This window comes from Podarcis liolepis, assembly GCF_965112155.1.
Source record: "Podarcis liolepis genome assembly, chromosome: 4".
NCBI lineage: Eukaryota > Metazoa > Chordata > Lepidosauria > Squamata > Lacertidae > Podarcis > Podarcis liolepis.
The window spans coordinates 80,350,735-80,365,743 of record NC_139558.1 but is presented as its reverse complement, the minus strand read 5'-3'; the positions used below and the strand labels follow the sequence as shown (position 1 = coordinate 80,365,743).

Here is a 15,009-nt window from a genome sequence, read left to right as displayed (position 1 = left end):
AGGCGATCTAGCCAACTATGCATGTATAGAGGCTGGAGGAGAAAGAAAGGGCACAGGCGCTGGGGAAGAAACCGCTGCCTGGGGGTCACCCCGGTTACTCACCCCGCCTGCGCCCGGTCAAGTTCCTGGTGAAACGGTGACAGCAGCAGCAGCAGCTGGTGGAAAAGGAAGAGAGAAGGAACGCGCGGCAGCGGTGGCGGCCGAGGAATGGCGCGTGAAGCCGAGTTGCGCGCTCGCCAGCTGCCGCGATCTCAGGAGCGGGCCGAAAAGGTGCTGCCGGTGGCGACGGCTGGAACTGGCAGGGCTGGCTGCATAGCAAGGCGGTCTCGTCTCTACGCGTCGAGGCGGCTCCTCCTCCTCGGTAGTGAATGGAGGCAGCCGCAGGCGACGAGGGCGGGGAATAAGGCGCGGAGGGAGGGACTCCGAGCGGCTCACGGCCGGCGTCGCCGCCTTCGCCGTTTCTCCACTCCCTCCGGCGGTTTTATTATAGCAAGGGAGGGAGGCAGGGAGGACGCCGCCGAGCGGGAAGCGGGCGCGCCGCTGCCGTCTGAAGAGAAGGGCATTGAGGGACGACGACGACAGGAGCGTCCGCGGGCTGAGGCGGTCAAGCCAGGCGCAGTAGCCCAGGGCCAGTGTTGGCACGTTTGGAAAGGCGCCCGGGGCACCGCTAGGCGCGTCCCAGGAGGCTGAGCGCGCGCGCGCCTTTCCCGCTCCACACTCAGCATTCCCGCCCAAAGGGTGTGTTCCGAGGGCAGGGCTGTGAAGCGCGCCAGCTGCGTCTCGGCTTCCTTCCTCTCTCCGTCTGGCTGTACCCTCCACTCCCCCGCCACACGCACGCAGCTTACCTTTCCTCCCCCGCCCCGGGCTCGGAGGAGGAGGAGGCGGCGGCAAGTTCAAAGCGTCACCGCGTGTGTGTCATTATCTCCCGCGTCACTGGAAGGGCTCCGAGAGATAAGGGGAGGGAAGGAGGGGGCAGCTGTAGAGAAAGAGCGCGAGAGGGACTGGAGAGGGCGGGGGGACGGACCCGGGCCCAAGCCGCCTCTGCTTTGCGCTCGTCAAGGCAGGAAGGGAGCAATGGGCAATGGCATGTCATACCAGGCTTGCTTATTTGGGGTGTTCAGCCTGGACGGGTCTGTGCCGTCTAATGCTGTTTTTGTTTGCTTTGTGAATAGCCGCTGCTAACAATGTGGATTTTTGGTATTTCGTTTTCTTCTTGCTCCTTTACAATTCTTTGCCCAAGCGCAACCACATAGATATATCAAAACAGACAAACACGTGCACATATATGTACGCACCAGCAACTCAGGATAACACTTCATACATCTGGTGAAGCGATCTACAGTCTCATACTCGCCAACATTTCTTCCATGAAAATAGGGAGGTCCTAAGGAAAAGCGGGACATTCTGGGATCAGATCAGAAACGGGCAGCTTCTATAAATCCGGGACTGTCCCAGGAAGAATAGGGACAATTGAAGAGTCTGCAATCTAAGCACCACCTCTCCCCATACGAACCGACCTGGACCCTTTTCTGGATCCTCAGGGCCAGATTTAGGTTTGATGAGGCCCTAAGCTACTGAAGGTAATGGGGCCCTTTATATGTCCAGCTGTCCTTTGTCAACAACAAATTGGCACTGTTTTTTGTCTTGAATATATGCTATATGGTAATTTACTTACCATTACTTACATCATAGGAGCCTACACACCACCAAACACTTGCTGTATGTAGGTTTTGTTTTTTAATCTTATATTTTGGAAATGTGCATCCAGGTATTTTCCTTTATTTTGGGGGGGGGGGCAAGAGAGTGGGGCCCAAAGCTATAGCTTCTTTAGCTTATATGTAAATCCGGCCCTGGGGATGCTCTCCCCAAGGAAGCTCACTAGGCAAAAATCTTCCTCTTCTCCCAGGTCTTTGGCTAATTAAATAACATATAGCCTTTTAAACTGTAGGGGAGGAGCATTGTTTATGTTTGTTACGGTATGTATTTTTGTGTTTTTCTATTGTAAACTACGCTGTGATCCTCAGATGGAGGGTGGTAAAGACATTTAATAAATTATTTTCATTATTAGAAATCAAAAATTGACAGATGGAGCCACCTAACAATTCAAATGTAACACTGAGGGTCTAATTAAAACATGTAACTTGTCACTAAAATTGGTCTCTATCTGATTTAACAGTACAATCAATTTCTATTTATAAGTACCGTAAGTTCTGTTGAATTCAATGGGGCTTACTCCTAGTTATGGGGAAGGGACTGCTACCTGTGTCATGAGTCATTGTGGTTTTATGGAATCTGCCTGAAACAGCTTGCAGGAAGAGACTGTCTTTATTGATCTTACGCAAGCTGCTCTGGAACGCCTTTTATGGAGGATAAAATGCTTTAAATGGATATATTAGAATAGCTATTCTTCAGCTGATCTTCAAGATTACTGTGTGCTGCAAGGGTAATTGCACCCTTTAGCGTAGCTTTCCCCAACCTTGGGACCTCAAGTGTTATCACAACCCATATCATCCCCAGCCATCATGGTGGTGATTGGACCTGCAGTTCAGAAAAATCTGGGGGGCCCAAGTTGCGTGAGTCTTTTAAAAAGCAGGCATCAATTTCACAGATGACAATGACACTTCTAATTCTGAGCAGCCTTAGTTGAAAGTCTTAAGAAGTTCAAAAAGCTCTACTTCCAAGTAAGCATGTTTACCACTGTAAACATGCAATGCTGTCCAGTCCAGTGCATGTTTCTCAACAGTAGATTCCCACCAGTTTCAATGGGCTTGGTTTCCATGTGTAAGTCATAGGCTTTCATCCTTAGTCTTCAATATACCATTATATTGTAAAATAAGTTTCTCTTTCTTTTTTTGAGTATTTGTTTTTTATAAGGTTGCTACTAATGTAAAACCTGCTTTGTGGCTAAAATGGGATTAAAAATAAATGGTTCTTGTTATTGTTCTTTTCAAAAATGTAAACATACAACTACCAATCTATGCAATAATGGCATGTATTTCCACAAATCGTAATGAAAAAAACAAGGGAGAAACAGTACACCAGAAATGTCCATCAACCTTATACCACTTTAACTGTCATGGTTTTTCCTCCCCCCCCCCCCGAAAAAGAAGAAGAAGGAGGAGGAGAATTGCAGTTGGTGAGTTGCAGAAAACTTCTGTTTGAGATCCTTGGTCCCTTCTCAAAGAACTAGGATTCTCAGAGTTCCCTGGGAAGATGGAATGCTTTAATCAGTTTAAATTTGCACTGTCCATAAGCCCAGGGAGCTTCCATATCTTCCCAGAGTGGCTACACATTGAATTTATAACCACATTTCTCAACATTAACATAAGCCAGGGGTAGGGAAGCTGTGGCCTTCCAGGTGTTGTTGGACTACAGCTCTCATTATCTCTGCCCATTGGCCACAGTGGAAGATGGGACTTGGAGTCCAACAGTAACTAGAGGGTTGCAAGTTACCTAGAGCAATGCTAACCATGACTTTCCTCATGCTGTTGGGAGTACAGCTCCCATTATCATCGTCTGCCATTGGAGATACTGTCGCCGAACCCTGTTAGTAAATAACAAAGTCTGCTTCCATTTCGAGCAATGTAAATATGAACTGCATTTTATACATTTTTGCCTGTGCCCTTAAAAACTCCTATTGTTGTTGTTAATCCAAAAGTTAATATATTCTTAATTGCCTAAGGCAGGCTAAGAGAAAAAATATAATATGCTTAGATTAATGTAGAACTTTAATTTATTTTGAATACACCACATAGCACACCCTTTTCTTAATCTGCAATCTCATCGGACCAGCTCAGAGTGAAAAAAGGAACAACCCGGTGCGATTTACATTCTTTTACAAGTCATTTCTTTCCCACTTGCCCTTCTTATTTATTATATCACTTTTCCCATGGCTCTTTTTCAGTTGCAATGAGAAGAGATTAAGACACAAGTAACAGAAATGTTTCTTCCACTTAGAATGTACTAACTTTTGATTGAAATGCCTACCTGCATTTCAGAAACTCATTACAGTTTTGCTGGAAAATACTGGTGGAGCTATGCGTGTTTTTATCATTTTAAACACTGTTACAAATGAAAAGGACCTTTTGATTCTCTTCCCCACCCCCCTTGAAAAATAGTGGTTTTGAAAAGCTGCCCAGCTGATCTGCCCACTGTGAAATAGCTAATTCAGATTCAGAAAGGCTTGAAGCTCCAGGGCCTCAGGTGTGCTCTGATACACAGCTGGGGCTCTTCTATACTGTATGTGACTGTAAAACTCAAAGGAGAGTTTCAGGTGTGCATCAGAAACTTTATCTGAATGCAAACTGTTGGACCACAGCACCCTGGCTATCGGACTTACATTTAATTGCATGCGGTTTCCACCTGGTTTCAGGATTAGTTAATTTTTCTTTTATCCTGAAACATCAGGAAGGCCTTGCTGTTTGCTGATGGAGCACCGTTTAGAGAAATCCGTGTTTTCCATGGATGGCCCCTTGAACTATTATCGTTATACGTTGTGGAGACTGCCGAAGTTAAACCAATTCTCTCCATAATTGTTAAGCTAATAATAAAAGCATGCCTGATTCTGCAAGGTTTGGAATGATTGACTTTTGTCAGTTTCTGAGGGATTACATTATACAACTTCAAATGAATCATGTATACATCAAATGTATATGTGGAAAGGATGGGGGGGGGGAGTTGCGCCCACGCTCCCACATCAAAAAGCCTTCCTTCTCCACAGAAATAGAACTATCATTACAGTCATTATCTTTTAGAAGTAAAGCATTACTGAAAGGTAGGAGATGGAAAGCTGTCAGCTCTCAGTTTAATAGCTGGCTCTTTTTTCCCTCAAGTAAAGTGGAACTTGCACAACACACTCCTTTGCTCGTGACCAACAAGCATATTCAGCACACATTTAAAGCACATCACTTCCTCCAAATGAAGCCAGGGAACTGTAGTTTGTCAAAGGTGCTGATAATTGTAGCTCTGGGGGCAGAAAGAAACTAAAGTTCCCAGGAATCTTTAGAGGAGGCCATGTGCTTTAAATGTATGGTGTGGGTCTGCCCCCCAATTTTTGTTGTCTTCATTGTCGTTTTTTAACACCTCTCTTAGCGATTTCTGTGTAACACCCCTACCGTCACCCAGAGGCTCTCACTTCTAGATCCTCCATAGCAAATAGAAGCCAATCCGGTATTTACAGAGCTGTTTTTAACTTCACTTCTGTAAGAGATAGCCTCCTTGTTGCATGCAGGGCCCTTTTCTAACCTGATTCAGCTCCCCCACAAGTATGCAATGTACAATCTAACGTTTTATGTTCCCCCTTCTCCACTGTACACTTGTGTGCGTCAGTAGTGACCTTGACCCCGGCTTGCTACAAGTCTGAGTGTGTGGCCAACCCGGCCACTGCAGAATGTTTGTCACGATCAACCAATTGGAAAGGGCTATAAGAACAAAATACTGAAGGAGGGGGAAAGGGGGGAAGTAAGTATGTCCATTGTTGGCTTGGAAAAACATCAAGGTCAGCACTGACACCTGGCAAGGCCCACTGCTGATGTCAGCCTCGGGGCCTCCCTTCAAAGGGGGTGGGTGAAGAAAACAGTCTGCCCTGGCATTCTGAACAGCTCCAAGAGCTTCGCCTCGCCTCACTTTTATGGTGCCTTCTTGACCTAACAATGTTCTGGAGCATCAAAAGGATGTCTATAAAGAGTTTCTCGAGCCCTATCACTGCAGCAAGATAAGCCCTCCATGGCTCACTGACGGCAAGGAAGAATGGATGGATGATCAGCCTGATTCCTTCCCATACTGGTTTGATGTATTGACAAAATCAGCTCCATGTTGTTCTGTTGGTGGGCGTGTAGATTTGTCTATTTAATTGGGAAAATTCTAATATTGTAATAATTTTTAAAAAGCCAACAAGATTTTGCAAATAATAAATAAAATTGTTTTTAAATGCCCCCAGGAAGTGATGCAATATAGAATCATAGAATCTTAGATTTGGAAGGGACCCAGGGGCCATCTAGTCCAACCCCTTGCAATGCAGGAATCTCAGCTAAAGCATCCATGGCAGATGGCCCTCAAACCTCTGCTTAAAACCCTCCAAGGAAGGAGAGTCCACCACCTCTTGTGGCAGTCTGTTCCTCTGCCAAACAGCTCTTACTGTCAGAAAGTTTTCCCCGAATGTTGAGTCAGAATCTCCTTTCTTGTAACTTGAAGCCTTTGGTTTGAGTCCTACCCTCCAGAGCAGGAGTAAACAAGCATGCTCCCTCTTCCATGTGCCAGCCCTTAAGATGGCTATCATATCTCCTCTCAGTCTCCTCTTTTCCAGGCTAACCATACCCAGCTCTTTCAAGCGCTCCTCATAAGGCTTACTTATGCCTCGGCCCAGTATACCTGAAGGAACGTCTCCACCCCCATTGTTCAGCCCGGATACTGAGGCCCAGCGCCAAGGGCCTTCTGGCGGTTCCCTCACTGTGAGAAGCGACGTTACAGGGAACCAGGCAGAGGGCCTTTTCGGTAGTGGCACCTACCCTGTGGAACACCCTCCCATCAGATGTCAAGGAAATAAACAGCTATCTGACTTTTAGAAGACATCTGAAGGCAGCCCTGTTTAGGGAAGTTTTTAATGACTGTTTTAATGTAGGGTATTTTTTATATTTTGTTGGAAGCCACCCAGAGTGGCTAGGGAAACCCAGCCAGGTGGGCGGGATATAAATATATTATTATTATTATTATTATTATTATTATTATTATTATTATTATTATTATAGTTTCCAGACCCTTGATGATCTTGTTTGCCCTCCTCTGCACATGTTCCAGCTTGTAAACATCCTTCTTAAAATGTGGTGCCCAGAATTGGGCACAGTATTCCAGGTGTGGTCTGACTAAGGCAGAATAGAGTGGTACTATTATTTCCCTTGATCTGGATGCTATACTTCTGTTGCGGTTCCTTCCCGGGGAACTGTGCAGAGAAAAAGTTGTACCTGTCAGGGAACTGAAGTGTTCTCTTGTGGGTAGCAGTGGCACCAGTAAAGGAACATCCTAGCTGGCAAAAGAGAGAAAAGAGAGAGTAGTGCTAAATCATATGATAGGGTTAATTAATTAATTAAACAATTAATTAACACAGGGTCGGCAAATTTTTTTAGCCGCAGGCTAAACACCAGAGCCGTTTTCCCCATAGGCTTAGTGGTGCGTTGCACCAGGCCACCGGCCCCTCAGGGGCGCCCCAGCAAGTGGGGGCTTTGCCGGCGGCCTCCCTTTTCCCTGCATTCCCGGCAGCTGCGCCCCGTCAACCAAAAGGCTGGCGGGCATGCAGCTTCCCTCCCAAGCCTCTGCGGGGATCACTCTCCCTTAGCGGCATGGGGGCCCCCCCACTCCCCGGATGGCTGGCAGTGCACAGCTATGGCCATTCCAACACTATCCATGGTAATTCTGAGGCACTGTGTGGATATTGGCACCCCAGCGCCACATCTACTAAAGACGGCCCTGCGGTCCACTGTCCCTCAGACCTTGTGGCGGGCCAGAGAAGCGGCACCAGGGGGAGGGGAGCTGGAAGAAGAAGGGGGAAAGTAGCCCTCCCCAGCCCCAGCTGCTGCCCTTACCTTCCCTGGGGCTGCCACCGCTGCTGCCGCTGCTGCTTCTTGTAGGTAGGCAGAGCGAGTTCATCCGCTCCACTCTCTGGCCCACAGGAGGACCAAGGCGGCGGCGGTGGGGGGAAGATAAGCGACGCAAAAGGGCTAGCTCCAGAGAGGGGCTGCTTAAAATGGCGCTCAGCCAGCTCAGCCTAGCATCTTTCCTCCTCTAGGCAGGGCAGGGAGAAGCCAGGAGGAGGGAGGGAGGAGGCACCGCTGTGGTGTGTGGGGAGGAATGGAATGGTGCAGAAAAAATGGCACACCTGAACGAACAGAATCCCCACACCGATCCACAGACAGTCCTCAAGCCGGATCCTGAAGGCACTTGGGCCTGATCCGGCCTGTGGGCCTTAGTTTGCCGACCCCTGAATTAACATTTCTGTGCGTACCATACTTTGGGGGTGGGATTTAACATTGCTCTAGGGCAATCATTATGTCAGCACAAGCATTTGTGGTTGCCAGATGTAATGACCAAATTCAATGATATTTGGAATCCATTCTTACAAATGCTGTAATAGGTTAAGATCTGGTGAAGTACAATAACAACCTTATAAAATAGATAGTTTTGGGGGGCCCACCCCCACCCCTTTGTTTTCCCTTTTGCACAGGTTCTGTTTTTCTTTTTCTTTTTCTCTTTTTTGTTTGCGTCTCACCATGTTTGGTGTACATGTAGTTATGTATTTTTAAACTTTCAATAAATATGTTACAACAACAGAAAAAGCACCTAGCTGTATTTTAAAAGTACAAATTTTCCTTTGAAAAAATCTACCCACAAACAGGGTAATACAGAGCTGATTTTGTTAATAGCAGTTATTAGACCCCTGAGTTCAGTGCTCTCCATGTGATCTTTGTCATGTGCCTTTGCTAACATGTGACAGAAAGGTACTGCTGACCCCTGGCATTGCCCATAGCCCTTTCGTCCTTCTCAACGATCTTGGCTAGGCACCCACTGTGCTCTTGAATTTTGCTCTCTTCTTGAGAGCGGTCCAGCGAGCAGTTCTTGGAAGCCTTGGCTTTTGCATAATTGCACCTTGTGACCGCCCTAGTGAAGGCTTGCTGTGGCTTGGGGCCCTTGTTTTATTTGGATTTACCTTGATGCTGAGGATCTCCACTCCCAACATGCTGCTGAAAGATCATTAGATGAAACGGAGATATCTCATCACATTCTCTTTTTCTCTGGGTCTCTTGCCAGCTTCCCTCAATTCCCCCACCTTTCCCAAGAATGCTGAAACATCACCGTGTAGCTGCCTTTGGCTCGCTGCCTCTTCTCTTTCAATATCTCTCTCCACCCTTCCCTTGTGGGAGAAGCCTTTAGTAATTTGCCTTCCAATCTTCCTTTTATTTTCCTTTGTTCGTAAAAACTCTTTCTTCTGGAAAAGCTCCGGCACTGACCTCCGTTACACCCTCTAGGGTACCATACAAGGGCACTCTGCTCCCTACACCAAAATCCCGAACGTCATTTCAAGTTGAGCTCCTCTACCTTTTGTAAAATGTGCTATTGTGCGGGGGGCGGGGGGGGCTTGTTTAGAAAGCTATTGTACTACCAACCTTACTGTATGCTTGTGAAACATGGACCACTTATAAACCCCATCTCCAACTCCTCGAAAGATTCCATCAACGGTGTCTGAAAAATTTTACACATCACTTGGGAAGACAGGCGAACTAATATCAGTATACTGGAAGAAGCAAAGATCACCAGTGTTGAAGCAATGATTCTTCAACATCAACTTCGTTGGACTGGTCATGTTGTGTGGATGCCTGATGATCGTCTTCCAAAGCAACTACTATATTCTGAACTTAAAAATGGAAAGCATAATGCTGGTGGTAAACAAAAGAGGTTTAAAGACTGTCTCAAGGCAAATCTTTTAAAATGTAGTATAAACACTGACAACTGGGAAACACTGGCCTGCAAGTGCTCCAGCTGGAGAACAGCTTTTACTAAAGGTATCATGGGCTTTGAAGACACTCAAACTCAGGATGCAAGGGAGAAATGTGCTAAGAGGAAGGCACGCTTGGCAAATCTACACCGTGATCAACTCCCGCCCGGGAACCAATGTCCCCACTGTGGAAGGACGTGTGGATCCAGAACTGGCCTCCACAGTCACCTACAGACTCATTGTTAAAACCGTGTTGACTGAGTGATTGCCAAAGTAAGAAGAAGAAGAAGCCCTCCAATGCAATAAAGCTAGGGCTGTAGAGGAAAGAAGTTCCCTAGCCCTAGAGCATGGTTCGCCAATATTGTGGGCCCTCCCCAGATGTCAGTTCCAGCTGGCATGGCCAACATTCAGGAATGCTGGGAGTCCAAAAGCCTACAAAATGTACCACATTGGCTATTCCTGCACTTGAGGACACACACCCTTGTCATTCAAATTTCAATGCTGAGCATTGAAATGTAGGTTTCAGGAGAGAGAGAGAGAGAGAGAGAGAGAGAGAGAGAGAGAGAGAGAGAACTCCCCCCCCCCGATTTTTATTACAGTTTTCACAATACAATAAAATAGCATCTAGAAGAAATGGAATCAAAAAGACAAGAAAGGAGGGGGGGGGGACAAGAAGAGAAAAAGAAAAGAAGAGAAAAAAGAACAGAACATTATATTATAATAAAAAAATATTATTTATACCCCACCCATCTGGCTGGCTTTCCCCAGCCCACTCCATTAAAGATAATGCCAATAATGATAGTAACAATCATGATCAAACACAAAATTGTATATGCCTCTATCATAACTATGGCTGAATCTTCTGTCTGCATACAAAGAAGTGGGTTTTCCCAGCTCTCACCCAGGAAAGCAGCTCCCTTCCACAGCCTCACACCCTGAGGAACACCCACTCTGGCCTGACTCTCGCACAGCTCCCTCTCTTCCATCCAACCCCTCAGAGAGAGACACAAGTCCCGAGGAAGCACAGTCGCGTGGCTCTAGCTCTCTGCCGCAGGTATACCCTGAGCAGACATGTTTGCCTCCATGTAACATGGGAGGGCAGCTCAAGCCCTCAATCTAACCATATGCACTCGCTGCCTTCGGGACTCCCTCTGGTGCCAAAAGCATCTGGGTCTCCTGCAGGAACTGAAACCCACAGAGAAAGAATAAATTCTGCATAAAGCAGATGATTCCAAAAGAAACATTCCAATATCTTGGCTCCGCTGGCAGGCAGTTAAGGCGCTGTGGAGATCAGATTGAGCACCCGGCGCAAGGGAACGGATCCCACTGCTAACAGAAACAGCTTGGCGGGAGACAATACTGCATACCATGCATTTGTGACAACAAAGGACAATTAGATTGGATCCAAAGATCATTCCTCTCTTATGTTAATAAATAAGGTCTTGCTTATTATTCATACCCTCACATCTCCCATGCATGCCCTGCCTTAATTGTTCCCTTCCTTCTGCAATCCTCCGCAGTTATGAATAGTTATTAGACTTTATTTTCTGATAGTCAGTCTAAATCAGTGTGATGTATTTATGAAATTAATACTTAGATAGTTATTCAAATGGCAAAGTAGCCGTTTGGCATATTGATTTAAATCAAGTCTCAAAGATGAAGATAAAAATGCCCTCATGCACTTGCCCTTTTAAGAGAAAATGTATTATTTGTTTATTAATTCAGCATCATATCCATTCAGGTTACAAGCACAGTTACATGAACAAGATTTTAATGTGTAGTCAGTATCTTCCTCCTGCAAATATTGTCATTGTCCCCATTTCAGAGATAAACAGCTGAGGGTCAGCTTTATCAGTATGCCTGAGGCCACTTAATATAAATGTGATTGGACTGGAATTTGACCCTGAGAGGAGACGGTGGAGAAATTCTGTTGTCCAGCCAAAAGTCCTTGTGCTAACAGAAGAACTTTACTGGATGCTTCCCCAAATATGTCCCCAGGTTCAAAAAGAACCCCTGTCTTAATCTGTTCACTTCCACCTTTGCATATTTTTGTAAATAAACCCCAGTATTATAACCCCAATCCAAAGATCTCTCCTGCTCCTGAAACTTCTCACTTCTCAAGAACGTTTGGGCCAGTAAGAAGAAAATCAGTGACAACAACAACTATCACAACAATGGCTGCCCCGCTGTTGGAGCTGGGTATAAACAAATAATTTGACCAGGACAGTAAAATATAACTCAGGTTACTTCCAGAAAGTTCTTATATTGGGAAGGGATTGAATCACATACAGTAGTACCTCGGGTTAAGTACTTAATTCATTCCAGAGGTTCGTACTTAACCTGAAACTGTTCTCTCTCTCTCTCTCTCTCTATATATATATATATATAATACTATTTATTAATTTTCCAACAAATTGAACACAACGCTACAAAAAACCAAAAAAGGAAAAACACACAATAATACAATACAATAATAGAAAAAAACTGCAAAACATTAACATACAACTAACAAAACAAAAAACCATTTAAAACACAGTCCAATTTCAATATTTTATCCTTCTTTCACTAATTTCCACGACCTCCTCACACCTCCCTTTTTGTATTCCACTTCTATTGATTGTTTCAGCAATTCCTTTCCATCTTCCTCTATTTTCTATCCTATAATTGTCTTAACACACTCTAACCTTATTTTTCCCTTTAATGCTCTAATAATCTGTTTATACTTACGGTAATTCCTTATAACATTTCTACTAAAGCCATATAACTTCATTGCAACATTTTTCTAACATTCATTAATTTTACAGTATTTCTGTAAATAGTCTTTAAACTTTTTCCAGTCTTCTTCCACCAACTCTTCTCCCTCGTCTCGGATTCTGCCAGTCATTTCCGCCAATTCCATGTAGTCCATCAACTTCATCTGCCATTCTTCCCTGGTGGGTAAGTCTTGTGTCTTCCAATATTTCGCGATGAGTATTCTTGCTGCTGTTGTTGCATACATAAAAAAAGTTCTATCCTTCTTTAGCACCAATTGGCCGACCATGCCCAGGAGAAAGGCCTCTGGTTTCTTCAGGAAGGTATATTTAAATACCTTTTTCATTTCATTATAAATCATCTCCCAGAATGTCTTAATCCTTGGGCATGTCCACCAAAGGTGAAAGAATGTACCTTCAGTCTCATTACATTTCCAACATTTATTATCGGGCAAATGGTAGATTTTTTGAAGCTTAACTGGTGTCATGTACCACCTATAAATCATTTTCATTAAATTTCCTCTTAAGGCATTACATGCCGTAAATTTCATACCTGTGGTCCATAACCATTCCCAGTCAGCCATCATTATATTATGTCCAACATCTTGTGCCCATTTAATCATAGCTGATTTCACCGTTTCATCCTGAGTGTTCCATTTCAACAGCAAGTTATACATTCTTGACAAATTCTTAGTTTTTGGATCTAACAATTCTGTTTCCAATTTTGATTTTTCCACCTGGAATCCAACTTTTTTATCCAATTTATATGCCTCCATTATTTGATAGTAATGGAGCCAATCTCGCACTTTGTTTTTCAATTTTTCAAAGCTCTGCAATCTTATTCTCTCTCCATCTTGTTCCAGAATTTCCCAATATTTCGGCCATTTGGCCTCCATATTGAGTTTTTTCTGTGCCTTTGCTTCCATTGGTGACAACCATCTTGGGGTTTTTTTTCTAACAAGTCCTTATATCTTATCCAAACATTAAACAATGCTTTTCTAACAATATGATTTTTAAATGCTTTATGTGCTTTTACCTTATCATACCACAAATATACATGCCATCCAAATATATTATTGAAACCTTCTAAATCCAGCACTTCAGTATTTTCAAGAAGCAGCCATTCTCTCAGCCAACAAAAAGCAGCTGATTCATAATAAAGTTTAAGGTCTGGCAGGGCAAATCCACCTCTTTCTTTAGCATCCGTTAATATCTTAAATTTTATTCGAGGCTTCTTGCCCTGCCAAACAAATCTAGAAATATCCTTCTGCCACTTCTTGAAACAATCCATCTTATCCAATATTTGCAATGTTTGGAACAAAAATAACATCCTTGGCAGCACATTCATTTTTATCACAGCAATTCGGCCTAACAATGATAACTTCAAATTTGTCCATACTTCTAAGTCCTTTTTCACTTCAGTCCAACATTTTTCATAATTATCCTTGAATAGGTTCACATTTTTAGCAGTCATGTTAACCCCTAAGTATTTCACTTTTTTAACCAATGTTAGTCCTGTCTCCTCCTGAAACTTCTCTCTCTCATTCATAGTTAAATTTTTCTCTAGAACCTTGGTTTTCATCTTATTCAACTTAAAACCTGCAACCTGTCCAAATTCTTGAATCAGCTCCTAACCTGAAACTGTTCTTAACCTGAAGCACCACTTTAGCTAATGGGGCCTCCCGCTGCCGTCACGCTGCCGGAGCACGATTTCTGTTCTCAACCTGAAGCAGAGTTCTTAACCTGAAGCACTATTTCTGGGTTAGTGGAGTCTGTAACCTGAAGCATATGCAACCTGATGCGTATGTAACCCAAGGTACCACTGTACTGGCAAATTCAGTTTCCACAATTAAAGTAGATTTGGAACTATTGCACATCAGACTTGTTTCCCCTGCAAAACCAGACTCTTTTTTTTTTTGTAGAAGGAAAGCAATGAGAAAATGCACTGGAAAGTATGGTATAACATTTGCTTGACACAACAACACCTGACCTTCCCACAAACCAATCAATAAATAGCCGTCCTCTAACCGCCCTGAAAACTTTGTGCAGACAGATCAGGATGAACGCTCAAGAAATAGGTTGTGGCAACCTCAGAAATCTCCTTTTGCAGCTGCTCATAGCACCTGCCTCTTAATTGTGTCTCTTTCCTGGGAGCTTTCAGATTGCCAAGGGCGAGAGAAATGCAGAAGCGCACACGCTGCAACTTTGCACCACAGGTGCACTTCAGGCTTCACAACTGACAGAGCTCCCCTCCAGACATGTTACTCATCACGTTCCACAGTTGCTCTGACCTGCAGCGTGATGTCAGCACAGGTAAGAACTGCTATACAGAAGGACATGCTTAGGGGTGGGGGAGTATGCCAAGGCCTTTCAGGGAGCTTGGATCTTAAACCAGCACATGCCAGTTCTGTAAAGAAGATTGGATACAGAAACTAATGGAGTATGCAGAATTGGTGAAACTTACCGGAATAATAAGAAATCAAGGCAACAAACTTTTCAGAAAGGAACGGAAGTGGTTTATTGAGTATTTACAAACAAGCTGTAAACAGATGAAGACACTGGCAGGATTATTGTAAAAACCTGCCGTTTTAAATACAGTCGTTTCTTGGTTCTCAAACGCCTTGATACTTGTATGTTTTGGCTCACAAACACCGGAAAGCCAGAAGTAAGTGTTTTTGAACATTTTTTTGAAGCCGAACATCCAACACGGCTTCCACTTGAGTGCAGGAAGTTCCTGCAGCCAATTGGAAGCTGTGTCTTGGTTTTTGAATGTTT

At 44.3% G+C, this 15,009-nt stretch overlaps 1 protein-coding gene across 2 annotated transcripts in view; it reads right to left on the bottom strand.

The window, feature by feature from the left end:
• SLC7A1 (solute carrier family 7 member 1) overlaps positions 1-918 on the bottom strand; it is a 38,704-nt gene extending 37,786 nt beyond the window's left edge. For both annotated transcript variants that reach the window (XM_083498917.1, XM_083498914.1), the window contains exon 1: positions 103-918. The gene's annotated coding sequence lies outside the window, so the exon portion shown is untranslated. The remainder of the gene's footprint in view (positions 1-102) is intronic.
• Between the last annotated feature and the right edge of the window lie 14,091 nt (positions 919-15,009).